Genomic DNA, 11,965 nt, shown 5'->3' with positions numbered 1-11,965 from the left:
ACACACTAGCTTATTCTGGTTCAATATTTTTTACTACTCTTATAAGAATTAAATTCACTTACATGAGAACTTGAAACTACAATTAAAATTAACACTAAATTTATACGCGAAAGTGCAATATAATACATTTTAATTTTAAAAGATTTAATTAAAATAAAAAATACACTATTCGTGCACACTATTCGCATATACACTTACAAAATTTGCAAAAATATTATCCATATGTGGGTAGGTTTTGTAGCGTAACAACTTCGGTTTGAATGAAGTTGCTGAAATACACTGATGAAGCGTTAATAGATATGACTATAAACTATGTAGGTATTGAATAATAATAATATAGAAAAAGACTTGTTTTTATATAATATATTTATGTATATAATTTCCACCAACCCGCATTGGAGCAGCGTGGTGGAATAAGATAAGCTCCATACCTTCTCAAAATAAAGAAATGTTTTATCCCAGCAGAGGGACAATCGTAGGCTGGTACCGTACTGTCCTGTAATAATAATAATGTCCTCCAGACCGATTTCGGCCATGGCGGCCAATCTCAAGAGAGATTAGCCAACTACGCAGAAGATATTACAGTGCAAAAGTGTGTGCGCAAACACAAGTGAACTATCTATTCCCTGACTCTCATAATCCGATGGGACGGCAATCCGAACCGACCGAAGAGTTCAGGCGCAGGACCAACGGCTTTACGTGCTTACGTGCACGTGGAGTGTACACGCTTCCAACTTCCAGACTCCGGGCTGCTACTGAGAATTTTCTGACAGAAAAAGCCAATAACTTTTTATGAGCCCGACCTGGGAATTGAACCCAGAACCTCCGGGTCAGCGGCCTTACATCAAGCCACTAGACCAACGAGGCAGTCAACTGTACTATAGTGTATATATATAATATGTATAGGGTATTTAATATTATATCAAGTCCTTAATCTTTATTTGTTAAAAACCCATAGATTAATGAAAATCAAAATACTTTAATCAACATTGAAGCATTACACTTACTTATTGATAGCCAAACTAGAAACTACCACCGGTTCGGAAAAGTAACATCCAGGACTGAGAAGATGCGGCGAAAGGAACTCAGCGGGTTTTTTTTTATATCATGATTCGTTTACAAAGTATTTAAAAAAGAAATAGCCAGGACGCGTTCGTTTCATTTCCAAATACTTATATAAACAATTTTAATAACATAGTAGAACAACCAGCGTTGTTGTTAATGTAACAACAACATCGATCATGAATTTCTAGTATAGTGAACTTTATAACTTAAATATAGAAAATTGTTTCGCTATTTCCATCGCTATATTATTGTCTCCTAACTAATAAGTTTTAAAGTAAATAGTTTTAACAATGCTCGTTTTAAGGAATAGCATATATTCCTATTTACCCTTGCAAATAAGCGAACAACCATGACAGGACAGAACGACAATAGCCAGGATCAAACCTGCGACTTTTACATCGCTCGGCGGCCCGTACACCATTGACACTTATTATCGTTTCTTATAATCCTTTGTAATCTAAAGTATATTTAAAAAACAAACAAACCAACGAATACGGCAAGCTAAATAAAACCGTTTAATAACAATAAAGAAATTATTATAATATGTAAACATACAAAAGATTCTTGAATCAATCGATTCAAATGGAATTAAAAACAACTGCAAATTGTAAGAAAACAATTTGCTTGGACCCTTAATGGGGCTCGTCCGGGATTTGAACCCGGGACCTCTCGCACCCAAAGCGAGAATCATACCCCTAGACCAACGAGCCTTGCTATCTTTGAGTAAAAAACTGCTTATATTATGTCTCCGCAAATGAAATATTTAACTTTGATATTAAATACTAGTGCCTTGCCCGCGGCTTCACTTGCGTGATAATTCAGAATTGCTGCACTTTTTAAAAAAAAGGTTTTATACAAACTTTCATCCCTTTCATCACCTTAGGGATTTAATTTTTAAAAATTCTTCCTCAGTGCTAACCTACTGAGTACAAATAACTCGTATGCAAATTTTCATGGTACTTACCCCAACAGCTTGTGCTGTTCGTTACTATGTCAATCAGTCAGTCGGTTATTCTTTTATATGTACAAAATAGGGGTACTTACCCCAGTTGCTTGTGCTATGCGTTAATATATCAGTCGGTTATTCTTTTATATATACAAGTTATGACTAAAATATTAATGAATATGCAAAAAAAATATCACGTTTCTAATATTATGACACTAATTTATTATCTAATAAATGAATGAGTTAAAAATTAATATGAAAGGCCTAAAAATATTTTAAAGGAGGTTGTTCTATCGTTTCTAAGTAAAATACACTCGATAGAAGTGAAACGATATTTAATCTAAAACATTCATTTCATTTTAAAACTCAGTTTACAGTGCACTCAGTTTAGATTTCTGAATGTCATTGCCACGAAGTTTTACATCAAAATCATTTTGTTAAATATGTTCATTCATTTATCTTAAGTTGGCAATACTGTTTTGCTTTTGTGTCTGTCAATTACTTTCATTAACAACAGTAGGTACTTGAGTCGATTAAAATTATATGTGTTGAATTATATTGATTGATAACAATAGGTAATATTGTTTATAATTACATTTCATAATTTAAACATTAGAGTGTTATTTTGTTGACTATTTCGTAATTAAAATTATATTCTATAACGTTTTTTAAATTTTGATTTATTTGAATTTTATAATCAAAAATTTATATACACATCCGTTTCTTTGTTTTTTTTTTATCCGCAACTCTAACTAACACTTATTTCTATAGACGTATTGAATTTTTAGTTCCACTTGTATATAATCAATTCTTTCATTTAGATTTATGTCATGTCATGTCATGATATGTATGTCATGATATGTATACGTTCATACGAACGGACATGTAAATAATATTGAGCTATCGTTACATTGTGGTTGTAAAAACTCGATTCAGTTTTATCGTTCTACGCAAATATAGAATATCATAAAATAGTCAACAAATCAAAAATTGTTTAAAAAAATGTTGAGTGTAGACAAACAATATTATTTATAAATTGAAGTCTATGAAGGTACCGCCCAATCTTCTACCATTTCATTAATTTTTATTAATGTATTTCTTTATTAAAGTTTGAGTAAAGTAGTATCATAACTATCTTGTTGGTATAGTGGCTAACTTAAAAGACTGTAGATACCGAGGTTCCGGTTTCAGAACTCGGATTGGGCTGAGAGAAGGAAAGGAAATGTTATTGGGAATTCTCTCGAGGCTTTTTCGAATTTCTAAAATTCCGTCCGAAGTTTGGAATTTGGCGGGAGTTAACACTCACGTGCCTTAGAAAACACTTGAAGCCGTAGTTTCTGCGCCTGAACTCCTACTGTGTCAAATTGCAGACAAATTTGATTATGAGAGTTAGTACACACAGTTGTACACACACACTAGTGCACTTTAATATTTCCAACGTATTTGGCTGGTCTCTATTGATCAGCGGTCGTGATTGAAATCTATCAATGAAACCATCATTACAATGTTAAGAGACGGATGCAGCCCATTGACAGCTTAAGGAATGGAGACCCAGTCTCAATAACTCAAAAACTCTTGCAGACCCAATGACAGAGCAGCGATGACCATTTACCGTTAGATGGCCTGCCGTCTTATCAGAAATAAAAAAGAACATCTTCACAAAAGATTATTCTCCAATCCCTCTTAATTCGAGCAAAGTTATAAACTTGTCACGTACGGATGTCATAACGTAATGAAATTACCGTCATGTTTTATTCATTTCACAGTCGCTTGCCTACTTATCTCGAACTTTCCATACGGAGTCCGAACTTTATTGAATAACTGATGACCCTCAGACGGGAAGTTTCGAGACGTTTGCCGCGTCTCTTTACTAAACAATTCCTGTTTAGGGCTTAGACCAGGGCAAATGGATATTGAATTAAATATTCCTTTTTTAAATTATCTGTTACGTTAGCATTCAAATATATTTAAATATAAATGCGCACATGAAATTTCGTTTTACTGGTCTGGATTTGCACCAGCAATCTTTGTTATTTTTTTTACCACATGAATGATTTTTACTCCCTAAAAACCCTACAATATCCATCCGCTTCACGGATCAAAGTCTTCTCAGGGGAGGAGTAAGACTCAATCCTCAGTCGTTATTGAACCAGGGATGCAGCATTGATGCAACCTAACCAAATATGAAGTATTGCTTAAAAAAAAAACAACGCATATAAATTTGTTTATAATATGTTCTATCTTACTATTAGTAAACCATTTAAAATGTATGGTATGGTATTTATATGGTAAAAGTATTTTTTTTTCTATGACTTAGTTTTATTACGCTTTTTTTTTAGTGGACGCTAGGAACTAAATTTATATGGTACACATACTTGTTAAGCACTTCATCAAACAGAAGCGGAATCAATATTTTCTTTTTGATATTATTTTTGTTAATATTTTGACATTTTACTATAATCGTATATGTATAATTTTAGTTTCCATAAAACCAGCATATGACGATAAACTGACTTAAAAAACAAAGTATTATTTGTCCATGTTAGTGGTCAGTTGGAATTTGACGTACTGTCAGTTTCTGAAATGAAGAACATAGTCAGATTCTATAATCATACATATATACTGAAAGCTGATTGGTTGCTTATTACATCATAACCCACCTCAGACATAGTCTTAACCAATCAGAATTCTCATTAGCCTAATTATTTAATTGATGATTTTGTGTCTCAAACCGAGTGTACTGTTCTATATCATTTCAATGACAGTATTGAGATTTAATTTGACGGTTTGTTTTAATACACGACACACACGTTCAAACATGTTATATCGTGTTCGTAAATATTCAAACAAACCGTATTCAAAATATCTCTTTGCGACGCAAACGCGTAGTTTGTTTGAAAATTGCTTCAAATAAAGCAAATAATTTAACAAGAAACTTAATCATTAATTAAGACGGCGCTTTAAAGCCTTTTGATTCGATTGCAATTCGTCGACAACATTTGGTAAGTATTATTTTTATTTAATCTGTAGAGACATGATCGCTTTGTAGTAAGCATCCCTTGTTCAATACCATTACCATTTCTTCTTCTTCACTCACTAAAACTTCTTTACAGTAACTATATATTGTGGTGGTAGAACTTTGTGCAAGCTCGTCTAGGTAGGTACCCCCACTCATCAGATATTCTACTGTTGATTGTGTTCCGGTTTGAAGGGTGAGTGAGCCAGTGCAACTACAGGCACAAGGGACATAAAATCTTAGGTCTCAAGGTTGGTGGCGCATTGACGATGTAAGCGATGGTTAACATTTCTTACAGTGCCAATGTCTAAGGGCGTTGGTGACTACTTACCATTAGGTGGCCCATATGCTCGTCCGCCCACCTATACAATTAAAAAATGGAATCCTCAAAAATCCTCATAAGATTCGTCTTGCTCCTCCTAAAACAATCAAAATAACCCATAAGATAGCATTTTCATACTCATTATTTCATTCTGAAATATAGTTTACAACTAATTAATAATAAAATAATAATATAAAGGAATTCTTAATTATTTTCTTAATGTATATTACGATTTGCCACTCCCACGCCCAGGAACGAGCGTGCTTCCCTACAGTCCACGGTGATACATTGGAACTGAATGTACGTACGTATAACACGTTGTGCGATTGTTAAGCGTTGTCTCACATTACCAACAACACATGTTTGAAATGGTCAAAAACCTAAGTCTATATGACAGTAAAATTCAAATTTTTGTTATGTTGTGACGCAAGGTACGTTTCTCAATGAAAGTTCATCGGAAATGTACGTTCCGCTGCAAAAAAAATTTTGTTTTCGAACGTTATAGTACGTCGTGATATAGCAAAATCTTAAATTATGATGTACAATAACGTTACCCGGCCCGGGAAAGTGTTAAAACCCTTCTGATACAGAATATATTACCGTTAAGGTAGTCAGCATTACATTTTAATTCTAGTTACTTTATTTAATATTGAAGTAATAATTATTTATGGTCCGGGAGGCAGCGTTGCATTTGCAAAAGTCATAGCATGCCGGCTCATGTTGACAACGATAGTTTATCATATATAAACCTAAGTAGCGATGGGTTTGGCTGTGGGAGGGTGCGAAAGTGGCAAATTAAAGAAAAAAAAGTAATAGTACGCCGGCTTCTCTTCTTATTTTTTTTTATGTTCATAGGTCTACAAAACAAAAATCAAAAAATTCAAATGATTACATTTCTCTTGATGTAGACACGACATGCGTTTTTGATTAAGTGCGAAAAAAGCGTCTAGTCTGTGACAGCAACAAAGACCTAAGCTTATAAGTTTTTTTAATAGCTAAATAATTTAATCTATCGAAACAGTTTTTTTAAACTTTTTTTCAATGAGGCTATAGAACTGTCGGTAAAAATGTAATTAAAACGAATACTATTATAAGAGAAACAATGCGGTATAAGGGCGAGTGGCTAAGTACATTTGTTTTAGAGGTAGGAAGACAAAAGGTCACACAATATCGCATGCCACTATTTGGGCGAGGAATGGAAAACTGTATGCATTGCAGGATATCGGACGAGTCAATGAGTCCATGAATTAGCTTGTATAGAAAGATGATATCATTTATTTTCCTTCGAGTGTAAAGTGAGCTTGCTCTGTAAAAATTCAGTCTCTGTGCATACGATTTCAGTTCGAGACATTTATTATCGGTGTAAGAAAGGTGATATAAAAATCTCTTTTGAACACATTCAAGTCTATTTATGTGCACCTGATAGCAAGGGCTCCACACTACACTGCAATACTCCAGGATATTTCGAACTAAGGTAATAATAAAAGAATAGAAACACTCGGTTGCTTAAATATCTTTAACTGTCTATTAATAAATCCAGATAGTTTTAACGCTTTTTTTATTATATGATCTAGATGTAGCCTAAAGCTTAGTGAACGCTAGAAGTATAACGCCAAGATCACGTATGCTCGTTACTTCTTTGATAACTGAATTATTATTGATATAATATGTCACCGTATCAGAAATAATCTTGCGAGAAAATTTTATGTAAAAACTATTTGTGGGGTTGAGGTACATTTGATTTGAGTGGCACCAATCACAAATATAGTTTATATCCGTTTGCAATATTAGCTTATCTAAATCATTATTTATTACGTGATATACTTTCAAGTCATCAGCATAAAATTTGAAGTTCGATTGTATATTAATACATAAATCATTTACGAAGATTAAAAAAAGTAAAGGGCCTAAATGTGATCCTTGAGGGACTCCTGAAGCTACCTCAATTTCTGCGGACTTAAAAGCACAAATATTAACTAATTGTGAACGTTTTTGTAGATAAGACTCAACCCATCTCAATAACGAACCATGAATGCCCATGTGTTCAATTTTTTTCAATAATAACCGGTGGTTCACAACATCAAACTTATAAACCACAAGATGGATTTTGATATGGTTTTTACTAAGTACATAAAGAGCGAAATACGAGGTAGGTTTTTTATCTAATTTGGAAATGGCTGAATACATTGTTTTGGCCATAAAGCAATTTTCGTACGCTTACAAGGCTAACGCTAGCGAAAACATTAAGCGATACATCGAAACAATGTACTACAAAATTTTAATAAGCTGGCTCATTTAAATAACACTGGCTGTTGGTGTTTATAATTCATCTCGTGCTTGACGGTGAAGGAAAACATCGTGAGGAAACCTGCTTGCGTCTAATTGCATTGAAATTCTGCCAGATGTGTATTCTACCAACCCGCATTGGAGCAGCGTGGTGGAATAAGCTCCAAACCGAGGAGGAAAAAAGAGAGGAGGCCTTAGCCCAGCAGTGGGTTAACAGGCTGTTACTGTATAAATATTTAAAAAAGCAATATATATTATGATGTATCTTTTGTTCTGTAATTATTATTAACAAGAGATTATATACCCAGTTGTGTTAATTTAAATTATGTTAATTTGTCTCGTACTTGGCGGTGATGAAATAAATCGTATATGCATGTTTGAGATGAAATTCAGTCGCATGTCTATCCACCAACCCGTACTGAAAAAGCGTGATGGAATTGTCTTACCTTTACCTCAAAACGAGTTTGCTAAGCTGTAGGACATTAACGGGTTGTTATTTATTGATCATATATCTCCTAAAACATATTGAAAATATTCTAAAGATCAATCGCTATATTTGTTAGTATATTTACATTTGCCTAATTATGTTTTTTTTTTATATATTCGCCGAGAGGACTCTACTCCACCTGATGGTAGTAGAGTCCAAACGCGACGACGGCCAATACAGACGGGAAGAATGTTCTGCACTAGCCGCCTTCGCCTTGCCGGCCCACAAGATGCCTCTTCTCGCCTCGTTTGAAGGAACCCGGGTTGTAGGAGGAGGGGAACACGTGAGCTGGAAAGGAATTCCATTTTTTGGAAGTGCGACAAAGAAAGAAGTTGCCAAATTTCTTTGTGCGCGATGGAATTGATGTCACAGTTAGGCGGTGACATCGAGAGCCAGCTCGCGTAGATTTATGAAGGAAGGAGGAAGCAGGAATTAGAGAGAACAATTCCTCAGAGCACTCGCTGTGATACAGTCGATAGAAAGCGCTCGGCGCTGCTATCTCTCGACGCAATTGTAAAGGTTCAAGGGTGTTTGTGACCTTTACGTCGCCAATAATGCGGACTGCACGTCGCTGCAACCGATCCAAGGCCTCCAGTAGGTACGTAGCGGAGCCATCCCAAAGGTGCGAGCAATATTCCACGCAAGACCGTACCTGTGTTTTATATACCAGGCACAGTTGTTGTGGCGTGAAAAAACGCCGCACCTTGTTCAGAACTCCGAGTTTCCGTGAAGCTGTTTTTATAACAGCCTCAATGTAATCCCTTGGACTAAGGTCGCAGCGAACGTCAATCCCCAGCATGGCGATCTTGCTAAAAATAATAAAATATATAAAAAAATATAAAGTAAATTATAAATGAATTCTAAATTTCGTACCGATTTTAATTTTGGAAGTAAATGTAATTCGGATTACGTTAAAATAATTTCGTACCATCGACCTGATCTGCGAATGGAATCAGGACAGTAAACAATGTAAATCTTCAATGGCTACTAGAATACCACTCTAGTTTTGGCGCATTTGGTTTTAATTAAGTGATTTAAAAATATCATTAATAAAACTCAAAAAAAAAACTATAAAAATTAAAGCATTATAAGTAACTTATTTTTAAATATACAGATAAAAAATAGAGACACGTATAATTTAAGCAAATAACTACGAAAAATAATGGAAACACTTTTCAATGTAGGTTTTTTTTAATGAGAATATGGAAGTAGCAAATCGTCTGAGCTATCAGCTAGTTTTACTGCCATCTTGGTATGCATTGCGAGGCAGACCGTTAATTTTGATTTGTTGATACCTAATCGTAAAAGTGGATTAGATTTTTATAGACAGCAATGAAAAAATAATTGCTCCATTAACATGCGATTAAGACTTTATATATATATAAAGTTATAGTAAGTATATATATATCTCAACTATTGATACCAAATAATATGATAATTTACGCAAATAAGCTATAGAGCTGAACACACTATATATACCTATGTATTTATATTGCATTTTACTGCCTTAAATAGGCGAGTCGTAGTCGAGTGGCAAGGTCGCTCAGTGTGCTATGGGAAGAGAAATGCTTAGTATTTTGCTACGTGACTCGAAATCCGGAGACGAACGAAAATGACCGACTTAGCTCGTAGAGTTGGCTGAATACAATGAACTGGGTGGTCATTCGAAGGTCTGATAATAGATGTCTAAGAAGTTCTTGAACCATCGCCACCCGGATCAGATGTGCTGATAATACAAATAGAATGCAGTCGCGTTTTCGTGCAATATCCGGAACATGGTCGGTGGGTAAACCTGCTGTGTGACGTGTGAGTGATCTCATGGTATAGGCTGATGGGGCATGGTCCCCTTCAACTTGCCATAATATAATATTCTAGAGATGGCAGATTCGGTTTGATAGAGGGCCCGCTCAGCTTAATTCCATATACCCATTTTTTTTTTTTTTTTTTAGTAGATTAGTCGCCTTTTTTTATAGAATTGGAAAGCGGACGAGCATATGGGCCACCTGAAGGTAAGTGGTCACCAACGCCCATTGACACTGGCATTGAAAGAAATGTTAACCATCACTTACATCACCAATGCGCCACCAACCTTGGGAACTAAGATGTTATATCCCTTGTGCCTGTAATTACGCTGGCTCACTCACCCTTCCAACCTGAACACAATAATACCAAGAACAGCTGTTTTGCGGTAGAATATCTGATGAGTGGGTACCTACCCAGACGAGCTTGCACAAAGCTCTACCACCAGTCTTACCAAGCATATATAATATAAGATTTATAACACGATATCGATGTATTATGATAACAAATTACATTGTTTACACGTTTATATGTAACGTGTGTTGAAATAAACACATCTTATCTTGCAATGATTCGAATTGTCACAGCACTCCTTTAAAGCGATAGCAATAAAGTGTTGCCATAAACAACAGTCGCATCTGGCGTTCTGCGATATGTCTTAACGATGTGCTATAACTTCTTATATCTAAGACTGTGACGCGTGATCAGCGGAAGCGTACATTAATTTTTTTTTTTGTTATTTTAAAGAATATTTTTACAAACATACCTACCGTATTTGTAATATTTGGGTAATTACGACTTTTTAATCAGTTATTTTTAAATTTAAGTAATTGCGACGCTGCGTAATATTGCCTGTTCGCTTGTCAACCTATCTGATAAAAAAATAAGATATTTAAAAGATTTATCTAAAATTTTCATTCACCTTTTAAAAGTTATTAGAAAAACTAGGTATATCAAGTTGTATTTGTTTCAATTATTACGTTCCGCTCTCGCTACCGCTTCTGCAATATGGTGTATACTTTATATGATGTGTAACAATAATATTTATAATTAAAATGTTTATCAAGATATTGGAATGGCTTAATATATTATAACAATACAGTAGTTCAAAGATATACTTAAAATATTATATTAAGTTTTTAATAACTAAAATATATTAGATAGAAAACAACTTGATATTTGACGGGCCGGTTGATGTGGTTGGTAAATACTTGCCTTACACGCCGAAGGTTGTGGGTTCGATTCCCACCCTGGACAGACTTTTGTGTGCATGAACATGTCTGTTTAACATGTCTGTGTAACAGTGGGGGGTATGTGTGGCTCGCCGGTGTCTAAGGCGCCGAGTGCGCCCCGAACATCGGAATACCCACTAAAAAACCAGCGGTACCCTTTCCGTCTTAACGAGGAGCGCCACGGGATCGCTTGCGCATTACCGCGACGCTCTGAAGGCCGGCCTGCCGATGCAGGCCTCCATTCTCTAGGATGTCTGTTTGTCCTAAATCTGGGTATAATTATCTATATAAATACAGGTTCATTCATGACTTACTCTAAAAGACACACTTGCCGTCTCACTCGCAAGTTCCTTACGACTTCATCCATTTCATATGCGTGTACGACCACCTTTACCTCTCGTTCGAGTACGGCCCGTGTGTTTAAGTTTTGTTACCTCATAGGAGAGAAAAAATAAAATAACAATATAATAATAATATTAATACAAAAGTAGAAACGTGACATTTATATACCATTTATCTTACTTAGTAATATCCATAAATGTAACATCTAAGCTAGACTGTGTCTGTATCTTAGTGTGATTTCTTCCTTTGTAGTAGTAAGTAAGTAACAGCCTGTAAATGTCCCACTGCTGGGCTAAGGCCTCCTCTCCCTTTTTGAGGAGAAGGTTTGGAGCTTATTCCACCACGCTGCTCCAATGCGGGTTGGTGGACTTTGTAACAATTTTTAAATATTTAACATTAATAACACAAAACATATATGATTACATTACCATCGTAAGGTTGCCTGTCTGTCGGTTTTCTACCGAATATA

At 35.1% G+C, this 11,965-nt stretch overlaps 1 non-coding gene across 1 annotated transcript; it reads right to left on the bottom strand.

The window, feature by feature from the left end:
• Positions 1-1,703: 1,703 nt before the first annotated feature.
• On the bottom strand, positions 1,704-1,775 carry Trnap-ugg (transfer RNA proline (anticodon UGG)). Its single transcript has one exon. It is a non-coding gene; the product is annotated as a tRNA-Pro (tRNA).
• Between the last annotated feature and the right edge of the window lie 10,190 nt (positions 1,776-11,965).

Source organism: Nymphalis io, chromosome 24 (assembly GCF_905147045.1).
Source record: "Nymphalis io chromosome 24, ilAglIoxx1.1, whole genome shotgun sequence".
Lineage (NCBI taxonomy): Eukaryota > Metazoa > Arthropoda > Insecta > Lepidoptera > Nymphalidae > Nymphalis > Nymphalis io.
The sequence above is the reverse complement of the archived record's forward strand: the minus strand, read 5'-3'. Positions and strand labels throughout refer to the sequence as shown.